The 11,697-nt window shown below is 42.9% G+C and overlaps 1 pseudogene; it reads left to right on the forward strand.

Annotated features, from left to right (window-relative positions):
• The first annotated feature begins 52 nt into the window (after positions 1-52).
• LOC110127441 (small ribosomal subunit protein uS2-like) lies at positions 53-895 on the forward strand (annotated as a pseudogene).
• Positions 896-11,697: the final 10,802 nt, after the last annotated feature.

Raw genomic sequence — 11,697 nt, forward strand, 5'->3', positions numbered from 1 at the left:
TTATTAGCCATCAGGGGAATGCAGATAAAAACCACAGTGAGCTTTCTTTCCTAATGTAAAAGGAAAGTTTCACAATGTCCAGAGCCCTTGATGTCCTGCAAATGAAGGAGGAGGATGTCCTCAAATTCCTTGCAGCAGGAACCCACTTAGGTGGCACCAACCTTGACTTCCAAATGGAACAGTACATCTACAAAAGGAAAAGTGATGGCATCTACATCATAAATCTGAAGAGAACCTGGGAGAAGCTTCTGCTGGTGACTTGTGCCATTGAAAACCCAGCTGATGTCAGTGTCACATCCTCCAGGAATACTGGCCACCAAGCTGGACTGAAGTTTGCTGCTGCCATTGGAGCCACTTCTATGGCTGGTTCCTTCACTCCTGGAATCTTTTGTTAATGAAATCCAGGCAGCCTTCCATGAGCCATAACTTCCAGTGGTCACTGATCCCATAGCTGACCACCAGCCTCTCACAGAAGCATCTTATGTTAAGCTGCCCACCATTGCTCTGCGTGACACAGATTCTCCTCTGCTCCAGGTGGACATTGCCACCCCAGGCAACAACAATGGAGCCCACTCCATGGGTCTGATGTGAATACTGTCCTGGGAAGTACAATGCATATATGACACCATCTTCCATGAGCACTCACGGGACGTCATGCCTGATCTCTGTTTCTACAGAGACCCTGTAGAGATCGAAAAGAATAAATAGGTCACTGATGGAAAGGCTGTGACCAAGAAGGAATTTCAGACCTAATGGACTGCTCTAGTTCCTGAGTTTACTGCTACTCAACCTGAGGTCACAGGCTACTCTGAAAGCATGTTGGTGCTCTCTGCACCTATCGAGCAGTTCTCTGCCAAAGATCGGAGCACTCAACCCATCACTGAAGACTGATCCCAATGTTCAGGCCAGTGAATTGGTAAGAACGACCATTGGGTAGTATTAAGCTGTTCTCCACAGGCTCTTGAACAGAAAACGGAAATAAAGCTGTTGAAAAATAAACATCAGTTTCTTAAAACACACATATACACCCGATCCCTCTGGGTCTTCCCAGTGCAGGAGAGGGAGGTGGGAGGGGGGACTGGGATGGGGAATACATGTAAATCCATGGCTAATTCATTTCAATGTATGACAAAAACCACTGCAATGATGTAAAGTAATTAGCCTCCAACTAATAAAAATAAATGGAAAAATTAAAAAAAAATTAAAAAAAAAATTAAAAAAAAAGACAAAAACACATATACAGATACCACTTCACATCCACTATGATAACTGAAATAAAAAGGACAGACAGGGAGTAGTGTTGGTTGAGCATGTAAAACGATTGGAACACTCAGTCGTTACTGCTGGAAATGTAAAATGGTGTGGTTGCTTTGGAAGACCATTTGGAAGTTTCTCAAATTATTAAATATAGGATTACCATATGACCCAGGAATCCACTCCCAGAAATATACCCAAGGGAAATGAAAACATGTTTACATGAAAACGTGCACATGAATGATCATAGGAGCATTATTCATAATAGCCCAAAAGTGAAAACAATTAAATGTTCATCTGTTGATGAATGGGTAAACAAAATGTGGTATATCCACATGGAGGAATATTATTCAGCCATAAAAATGATTGGAGTTCCAAAATATATAAACAGCTCATCCAACTCTCTCTATATATATAAAAAGAACAACGTGATTTTTAAAATGGGCAGAAGACCTGAATAGACTTTTTCCAAAGAAGATATACAGATGGTCAACAGGCACATGAAAAGATGCTCAACATTACTAATTATCAGAGAAATGCAAATCAAAACCACAGTGAGCTATCACCTCACATCTGTCAGAATGGCTATCATTTAAAAGACCACAAATAACAAATGTTGATGAGGATGTGAAGAAAAGGAACCCTAGTACACTGTTGGTAGGAATGTAAATTGGTTCAGCCATTATGGAAACAGTTTGGAGTTTCCTCAAAAGCTAAAAATAGAATTGCCATATGACCCAACAATTCTACTCCTAGGTATATATCCAAAAGAAATGAAAATATTACTTCAAAAAGATATATGCATGCCAATATTAACAGAGGAATGGATAAAGAAGATGTGGTATATGTACAAGATGGAATACTGTGCATCCATAAAAAGAATGAAATTTTGCCATTTGCAACAACATGGATGGACTTGGAGGGTATTATGCTAAGTGAAATAAGTCAGACAGAGAAAGACAAATACTGTATGATATCATTTATATGTAGAATCTAAAAAATAAAACAAACTAATGAGTATGACCAAATAGAAACAGACTTACAATTATAGAAAACAAATCAGTGGTTACCAGTGGGGAGAGGGAAGGGGAGAGAGACAATAGAAGGGTAGGGGGAACTACTGTCTATAAAATAAGTAAGCCAATAGTTTAAATGGATAACCAACAAGGACCTACTGTATAGCACAGGGAACTCTTGCTGCTGCTGCTGCTGCTAAGTCACTTCAGTCGTGTCCGACTCTGTGTGACCCCATAGACGGCAGCCCACCAGGCTCCCCCGTCCCTGGGATTCTCCAGGCAAGAACACTGGAGTGGGTTGCCATTTCCTTCTCCAGTGCATGAAAGTGAAAAGTGAAAGTGAAATCACTCAGTCGTGTCCGACTCAGCGACCCCATGGACTGCAGTCTACCGGGCTCCTCTGTCCATGGGGTTTTCCAGGCAAGAGGACTGGAGTGGGGTGCCATTGCCTTCTCCAGATTGGCTATACTCCCAATACAAAATAAAAAGTTTTTTAAGAATAAATAAGCTATAAGAATATATTGTACAGCACAGGGAATATAACCAATATTTCATAATAACTATACATGAAGTATAACCTTTAAACATTGTGAATCACTATATTGTACACCTGAAACTTATGTAATATTGTAAATCAACTGTACTTCAATTTTTAAAGGAGGGATGAAGTACTGATACATGCTACAACATGGATGAACCTTGAAAACATTATGCTAAATTATGCTAAAAGAGACACAAAAGTCCACATATTGCATGATTCCATTTAGATAAAATTCCAGAACAGGCAAATACATAGAGACAGAGAGTAGAGTAATGGTTGTTAGGGGCGAGGGCATGGGTTGGGGAAAGAGGAGTGACTGCTATGGGGTTTTGGGGAGGGAGAATGAAAATTTTCTAAAATTAGATGGTGGTGATGGTTGCACAACCCTGTTAATTCAAAACCACTGAACTGTACATTTTAAAAGGGAGAATCTTAAAAAAAATTAAATAAAAGGGAGAATCTTATGGTATGTGAACTGTATCTTGATAAAAACTGCTTTTTAAAAACACTTTGCACAGAGTCTAGCACATAACAGCAGCTACAGTTAAAAAACAACAACACATCTATGGTGCTTACCATGTGGCAGGCCCTGTGCTAAGTACTCTACATGCACAAACTCAATCTGCATGACAATCCTGTGAGGTGGATGATGTTATTACCTCCATGTCATGGATGGGAAAAGTGAAACCCAGAGGTTGAATGACTCGCCCAGGGTCACACAGAAGCATAGCCAGGAAGCTCAGATGTTTCTCTTTCACATCTCTGTATCTTTCCTTAATACCTTGTACAAAATAGGTGCTCCATAAGAGTTAAATTAATATATGTATCAAATACTTCTATTTCCAGAAAATATTTAGAGTATTTATTATGTTCCAGGCAAACCTGTGTTCCTGTCCTGTGTTCCTGTTTCCTATCCCTATTTCTCTCATTCAGATTGTGAGGCAGTAGGCAGATGGGTACAAAGTTTCAGTCACAAAATATTTATTGTCTATGTGTCAAGCAGTATTCTAGACACTGAGGATATAGCAAAGAACCAAATAGATGACAGTTCCTAACCTCATGAGCTGACATTGTACTGGGGGAGAGAGACAATAAAGAACTAGAATACATAGAACATGTCAGATGGTGTACTGAGTTGAATAGTATCCCCCCAAACTTGATGTCCACCCTGTGAATGTGATATTTTTTTTGGAAATTCGGATCTTTGCAGATGTACTTAAGGTAAAGTCATATTCTATTGGCATGGGTCTTCTCTGATGGGTTAGGAAGATCCCCTGGAGAAGGGAAAGGCCACTCTCCAGTATTCTGGCCTGGAAAATTCCACGAATACAGTCCATGGGGTTGCAAAGAGTTGGACATGACTGAGCGACCATTCAGGTATGACCTAAATCAAATCCCTTATGGGAAGTGAGAAATAGATTTAAGGGACTAGATCTGATAGACAGAGAGCCTGATGAACTATGGACGGAGGTTCGTGACATTGTACAGGAGACAGGGATCAAGACCATCCCCATGGAAAAGAAATGCAAAAAGGCAAAAATGGTTGTCTGAGGCCTTACAAATAGCTGTGAAAAGAAGAGAAGCAAAAAGCAAAGGAGAAAAGGAAAGATATTCCCATTTGAATGCAGAGTTCCAAAGAATAGCCAGGAGAGATAAGAAAGCCTTCCTCAGTGATCAATGCAAAGAAATAGAGGAAAACAACAGAATGGGAAAGACTAGAGATCTCTTCAAGAAAATTGGAGATATCAAGGGAACATTTCATGCAAAGATGGGCTCGATAAAGGACAGAAATGGTAAGGACCTAACAGAAGCAGAAGATATTAAGAAGAGGTGGCAAGAATACACAGAAGAACTGTACAAAAAAGGTCTTCATAAGTCAGATAATCACAATGGTGTGATTATTCACACTCATCTAGAGCCAGACATCCTGGAATGTGAAGTCAAGTGGGCCTTAGAAAGCATCACTATGAACAAAGCTAGTGGATGTGATAGAATTCCAGTTGAGCTATTTCAAATCCTGAAAGATGATGCTGTGAAAGTGCTGCACTCAATATGTCAGCAAATTTGGAAAACTCAGCAGTGGCCATAGGACTGGAAAAGGTCAGTTTTCATTCCAGTTCCAAAGAAAGGCAATGCCAAAGAATGTTCAAACTACCACACAATTGCACTCATCTCACACGCTAGTAAAGTAATGCTCAAAATTCTCCAAGCCAGGCTTCAGCAATACGTGAACCGTGAACTTCCAGATGTTCAAGCTAGTTTTAGAAAAGGCAGAGGAACCAGAGATCAAATTGCCAACATCTGCTGGATCATCGAAAAAGCAAGAGAGTTCCAGAAAAACATCTATTTCTGCTTTATTGACTACACCAAAGCCTTCGACTGTGTGGATCACAATAAACTGTGAAAATTCTGAAAGAGATGGGAATACCAGACCACCTGACCTGCCTCTTGAGAAACCTGTATGCAGGTCAGGAAGCAACAGTTAGAACTGGACATGGAACAACAGGCTGTATATTGTCACCCTGCTTATTTAACTTATATGCAGAGTACATCATGAGAAACGCTGGGCTGGAAGAAGCACAAGCTGGAATCAAGATTGCTGGGAGGAATATCAATAACCTCAGATATGCAGATGACACCACCCTTATGGCAGAGAGTGAAGAGGAACTAAAAAGCCTCTTGATGAAAGTGAAAGAGGAGAGTGAAAAAGTTGGCTTAAAGTTCAACATTCAGAAAACTAAGATCATGGCATCTGGTCCCATCACCTCATGGGAAATAGATGGGGAGACAGTGGAAACAGTGTCAGACTTTATTTTTTTGGGCTCCAAAATCACTGCAGATGGTGACTGCAGCCATGAAATTAAAAGACGCTTACTCCTTGGAAGGAAAGTTATGACCAACCTAGACAGCACATTAAAAAGCAGAGACATTACTTTGCCAACAAAGGTCCATCTGGTCAAGGCTATGGTTTTTCCAGTGGCCATGTATGGATGTGAGAGTTGGACTGTGAAGAAAGCTGAGCGCCGAAAAATTGATGCTTTTGAACTGTGGTGTTGGAGAAGACTCTTGAGAGTCCCTTGGACTGCAAGGAGATCCAACCAGTCCATCCTAAAGGAGGTCAGTCCTGGGTGTTCATTGGAAGGACTGATGCTGAAGCTGAAACTCCAGTACTTTGGCCACCTCATGCGAAGAGTTGACTCATTGGAAAAGACCCTGATGCTGGGAGGGATTGGGGGCAGGAGGAGAAGGGGACGACAGAGGATGAGATGGCTGGATGGCATCACCGACTCGATGAACATGGGTTTGAGTAAACTCCGGGAGTTGGTGATGGACAGGGAGGCCTGGCGTGCTGCGATTCACGGGGTCGCAGAGTCAGACACGACTGAGCGGCTGAACTGAACTGAACTGAACTGAGTGACTTTCACTTTCACTCCATCTAATGACCGGTGTCCTTAAAAGAAGAGGGAAATTTGGACGTTGATACACACACACGGAATATCATGTGAAGATGAGGGTAGAGCTTGGAGTCTCCACACTATGGGAACACAAAGGATTGCTGGCAACCACCAGAAGCTAGAAGAGGCATGGAAGGATTATTCCTTCCAGCCTTCGTAGAGAGCATGGCCCTGCTCTCTATGAAGAAGTCCCATTTCAGACTTCTAGCCCCCAGAACTGAGAGAGAATAAATGTCGGCTGTTTCAAGCCACCCGGTTTGTGGTACTTTGTTATGGCAGCCCCAGGAAATGACTCCAGATGGTGCTCTGGAGAAAGGCAAAGCAAGGAAGGATGATGGAGAGCGCTGGGTGAGTTAAACATAGCCTGCGAAGGAAGGGAACTCTCAGTCTAGTCAGAGAACTACAATCAATCCTATGTCCCAAAAAGGAGTAACAAAATGCAATGTGCAAAGCACAAGAGTGGAATCACCAGGACTAGGATGTTGGGAAGTCTTTATGTATTTGAGCTGGGCTGAGGATTTCAACAGGTGGAGGTGGTAGAGCTGAGAAACACCTGTTGGAGTCCCGTGCCATGGAAGGAAAGGAACAGGGTCAGGAAAACTGTGTTTAGGGAACCATGCATAATTTGATTGAAGAGAGAAATAGAAGCACAAGTGTGTGTGCATGCACATGTGTTGTAAGAGACAGGAGGAGATCAGAAGACATGGCTTGATTCTGCTTGGAGAAGATTCCAAAGCCAAACAAGAGCATTTGGACCTTCTGTTATAGGCAATGAAAAGTCATGGAAAGTTTTTTGAGTAGGAGAGTAACAGGCTAGGAAGGAAGGGGTTCCACATGGATGTTATGTGTACTGAATATTACACACTACAAACAGTTTTTTAAAACTAATTTATTTGTTTTTGGCTGAGTCTTTCTTACTGTGCACAGACTTTCTCTAATTGCAGTGTGCAGGCTTCTCATCGTGGTGGCTTCTCTCATTGTGGAGCACAGTCTTTAGTGTGCATGGGCCTCAGAAGTTGTAGTTTAAGGGTTCCAGAGCGCAGGCTCAGTAGCTGTGGCACATGGGCTTAGTTGCTCTGTGGCATATGGGATCTGCTGGGACCAGGGATTTTACCTGTGTTTCCTGCATTGCAAGGCAGATTCTTAATCACTGGACCACCAGGGAAGCCCAAAAGGGTTTTTTTTTAATTGGCTCATTGTTGTCGCTCAGCAGAGACTGTGGCACTACCTTCTTTTCCTGCCTGCTGCCTCCGGAGTCATTTCCCAGAAGCCTCGATCCCTGGTGTGATTGCTCCAGTTCTCCTTACCCCAGCACCAGCTTTGCCAAGGAATGCAGAGCTAAAGCAAGAAAGAACCCTGAAAACCACATCTCACCACTGCCAGTATCCAGTCAACAAGAACTCATCATGATGATGAGAGCCATGAAATATTTTCCTCAGATTCGAAGGTGGCATCTGTTCAAATTGGTTTTTCCTATTGGGTTCTCATAGCTCTACCACGAGTAGATCTTCTACACTGTTAGCTGCCAGACATGAGATGGGAAAATAAAAAAAAAATTTTTTTAAATCATCAGTCTTTTCCCTCAGTTTTATACTCCAGAATGTTCAAGCTGGAGCTTAGAGATTAACTCATTTTTCAGATGAGAACGCTGAGGACCAGAGAAAAATGATTTGCATATAATTGCTGTGTGATCAGTAGGTTATAACTCCTTACTTGGGCTATTTCCTGAGGTCTGCTATTCCAAAGAGTCTTGAGATTGAAGACTGTAAAGAGCAAGACAGTGGGAAAGTGATGATCTGTGAGGCACAGAGAAGAAAGAAAAAGGAACAGAAAAGGAAGACTCATCCCTGTGGAGATCCCTAAAGAGATAGCAGTGCTTAAAACTGAGACAGCATTTTGCTAATTAATTAATTATCCTTCCGGCCCCTTTCCCACTAGTGGGGGAAGGGGCCAAGATGTATGTGAAGTACCTGTCAGTCTTGAACAGTCTCACAGAAAGCAATCCTAATAGACTAGTCTGGGTTTTGTTTTAGGAAAAATTTTCTCTCTGAAGATGATTTGTAAGCATGATTCTGTCAGAACATAAAACCACATAATCCAATGTGTTTCCAATTTTGTCCTAGCTTCCATAAAACTTCGAGCCAAATTCAGAGTCCAATTATAATCCAGTTCATTTTAGGTACCTGGCAACATCTATTCAGGCTTCCTTTACATGGTCTCTGGTCTGTTTTCTTCCCCATTTTTATCCCTAATTGTCTTTCTTTCATGTTGTAACTGATGACTCGCCTAATATCCTCTTTAAAGTAGGCGGAATATAAATCTTACATAAACTAAACTGTGCTTACAGATGCTAAGGAGATTTGAACCAATGAAGAGTATTTGAAGGAACAGATGATATTAGGCCTGGAGGAGAGCAGGCTTATGAAAATGTGATTCCTGGCTTTGAATACCCAATAGGCTGTCAGGGGGCAATGTAGTGGAATTATTCTGCTTAGCCCCAAAGGACACAGCCAGAAGCAATGGGTGAAAATTACAGGGAGACAGATTCCCAGAGGGAAGTGATGTCTCATAGGTGAAGCCTAGCGGAAAGAGTGAGTTAACCATCAATGGAAGTCTTCAAATAGCGGCCAAACGGCCTCACTTGAAGGGTCTATTGCATAGGAAATGTAAACACTGGATGGAAGTGTTGGATACGATGACGTTAAAGGTTCTTTGTAGCCCTAATATATGCAAACACAGTTCTAGATGTAGACAAGAAGACTGGGGAGGGGCAGGTGGGGAGAGGAGACAGGAAAGAAAGAAACAAAGGTTCACGAAATTCTGAAACATTTTCCCCAAAAGCAGTGAACCCTAACTGCTCCTGAGACTCTTGTAAAAGGGAAAACTGTCCAAAACTAGAGCTCAAGTCTGCACTTCCCCATGCCTATTCTTTGTGAAGCCTAGAAGGCAGGAGAAATGGAAGCAATTACTCCACTGTTCCCACTGCCACCTAACCGGCTGGTATTCAAGGAAGAGCAGGTCAAGACTTTTAAAGCTAGAAGGGGCCTGAGGGATTTTGTAACCCCAACCTTTCATTTTAGAACCAGAGAGAATAGGCCCAGAGAGTGTAAGGAGCCTCTGTATCTGTCAGCAACTTCACCCGACCCTATGCTACTGAAGGGCAGAGACTTTTGTTTCGTTTACCTTTCCCCAAGCCCAGTCTGACCCCAGGTCCTTGCACATGATGTGTGCACGGTAAGCAGTTGGAAAATCGAATTGCCCAGGAGGGCTGGAATCAGAAGTTAGGTCTTTTGACCTCCAACCTATGGTAATTTCCATGACCAAATTTCATTCAGTTCAATTCCCCGGACATTTTATTTGGCATTTCTGTATGCCAGACTTGGAGCTATAGCAAAAATGAACAAGAAGCAGGCTGTGCCCTCAAGAAGCAAACAGCTCCTCCTGGGAGCTGGGCTCTTCCCCTCTCAGGCCCTGCACACCTGCTGTTCCTTTGCCATAGAAAGCTGTTTTCTGTTGCCTTTGCCTACTTACTGCCTATTCATTCTTCAGATCGCAGTTCAAATGTCAGTTCATCAGCAGCTCCTTCTCTCACTCCCAGATGAGGCAGAACCCTCTGGTATATGCTTTCGGTGAGTCCTTCTCCTTCCTTGAACTTAGCAAGTGTGTAATTACATATTGATTTGTGTGATTCTTTGTTTGCTTCCCTCCCACCTCCCTCTCTAGACTGTTAGCTCTACAAGGGCAGATATTCCGTCTGTTTTGCGCCCCCCCCCCCACCCACTGTACCACAAGTCTGGCAAAAAGCCTGGGACATGGTAGGTAAACAATAAGCAATCTATGTTTGTTGAATACACGAATCAACCATCTAATGGGATATATAGATAGATAAATTATAACTACAATTCGATGTGATGACAGCAATAAGGTAATACAGAAATCAATTCTTTGGGAAAGAGAAAGCCAGCTCCTGTATCAATGCTGCCGTGTAGAATGTATCAGTAGCTTCAGTCATGTCTGACTCTTTGTGGCCCACCAGGCTCCTCTGTCCATGGGATTCTCCAGGCAAGAATACTGGAGTGGGTTGCCATGCCCTCCTCTAGGGGATCTTCCCGACCCAAGGGATCAAACCCAGGTCTCTTTACCTCCCCTGCATTGACTGGCAGGTTCTTTACCACTAGTGCCACCTGGGAGGCCCTTGTAGAATGTATATACTGCCAGAAAGTCAAAGCATGAGAGCAGGAAATCCTTGTGAAAGTGCCTGTTGCATTCAGACAAACCAAAGCTATGTGTCAGCATCCCTGTATGTCCCCAGTCCCCTGAGAAAAGGGCAGTTCTGCCATAGTGGGGCAGACTAGGCAAGTGAGTGCCGATCGGGGTTTGGGCACAGCTGGCAAAATCAGACCACGTAGGGCTGGCAAGGCCAAAAGGAAGCTCCTGGAATTCAAGGTACATAGATCTTTCTGTTCCTCAGGGTTCTCTACAGGAGAAAGACTGAGAGGATTGGTCGGTCCTGGAATGACGGGACACTTCCTTACGTTTTGGGCCGGTGGAGGTTTAGACCTACTCTGAGGCATAAGAGAGTGTTGCCCTCTAGTGGTAATAATAATGATAATGATAGTGATAATAATAAGTAGGGGATGTGTGCCTTGCTAGGGTGACAAACTATCCCAGTTTGCTCAAGATAATTTGTTTGAGCACTGAAATTCTGCTTCCCAGGGAACCTCTCAGTCCCAGGCAAAATGGTACAGTTAGTCATCTAATCCCTTGATGGTGTTCAACACACTCTGGATACACATCATCTCATTAGATGGTTCATAACCCCCACGGCAAGGAATCAGGATTCAGCTCCACAAATCTGCAGAGCTTTTAGAGATTCAGACTTTTTTCCCAACAAGAAAAGATGGCCCAAGAGAAGGGAAGTAACTTCCTTTTTCAACATCATATTACAAAATGGCAGAACGAGGATCAGCATCTAGGTGTCCAGACCCACAGCTCCGTGCTGTGTGCCTCTGCCTGGCATGCCCTTACCTACTCTGTCAGTTTGTCTCTGCTCTGCGTCCTCAAGGAAGACTTCTGTAAATTACTCACCCCTTAATTCTTTCAGAAAGCTTCCCCTCTGAAAGCCTGAAATACTCATTTGGCACTTATCATGTGCTATAAGTACTGTTTTGGTGTTTTTTTTTTAAATCCTTTACATGTATAGCTAGAAGAAAAGGAAAGCTCCTCAGCCCCTCACCCCCAACCCCAGGCCATACTGGAGAGGAAAGCAACCTCTGGGTGGAATAGTCTCAGGGTGCCCATAGTTTGTTCAGGGACCCGAGGAAAGGGCATTTGGCATTGCAGAGCAAGGAAAGAATCAGAGAAAGCCTTTTGCAATCACCAGGTGGGATGGATTTGAGAGCAAAGAGTTGAACAGAGGTGAAAATACATC

This window comes from Odocoileus virginianus, unplaced genomic scaffold, assembly GCF_023699985.2.
Source record: "Odocoileus virginianus isolate 20LAN1187 ecotype Illinois unplaced genomic scaffold, Ovbor_1.2 Unplaced_Scaffold_14, whole genome shotgun sequence".
Lineage (NCBI taxonomy): Eukaryota > Metazoa > Chordata > Mammalia > Artiodactyla > Cervidae > Odocoileus > Odocoileus virginianus.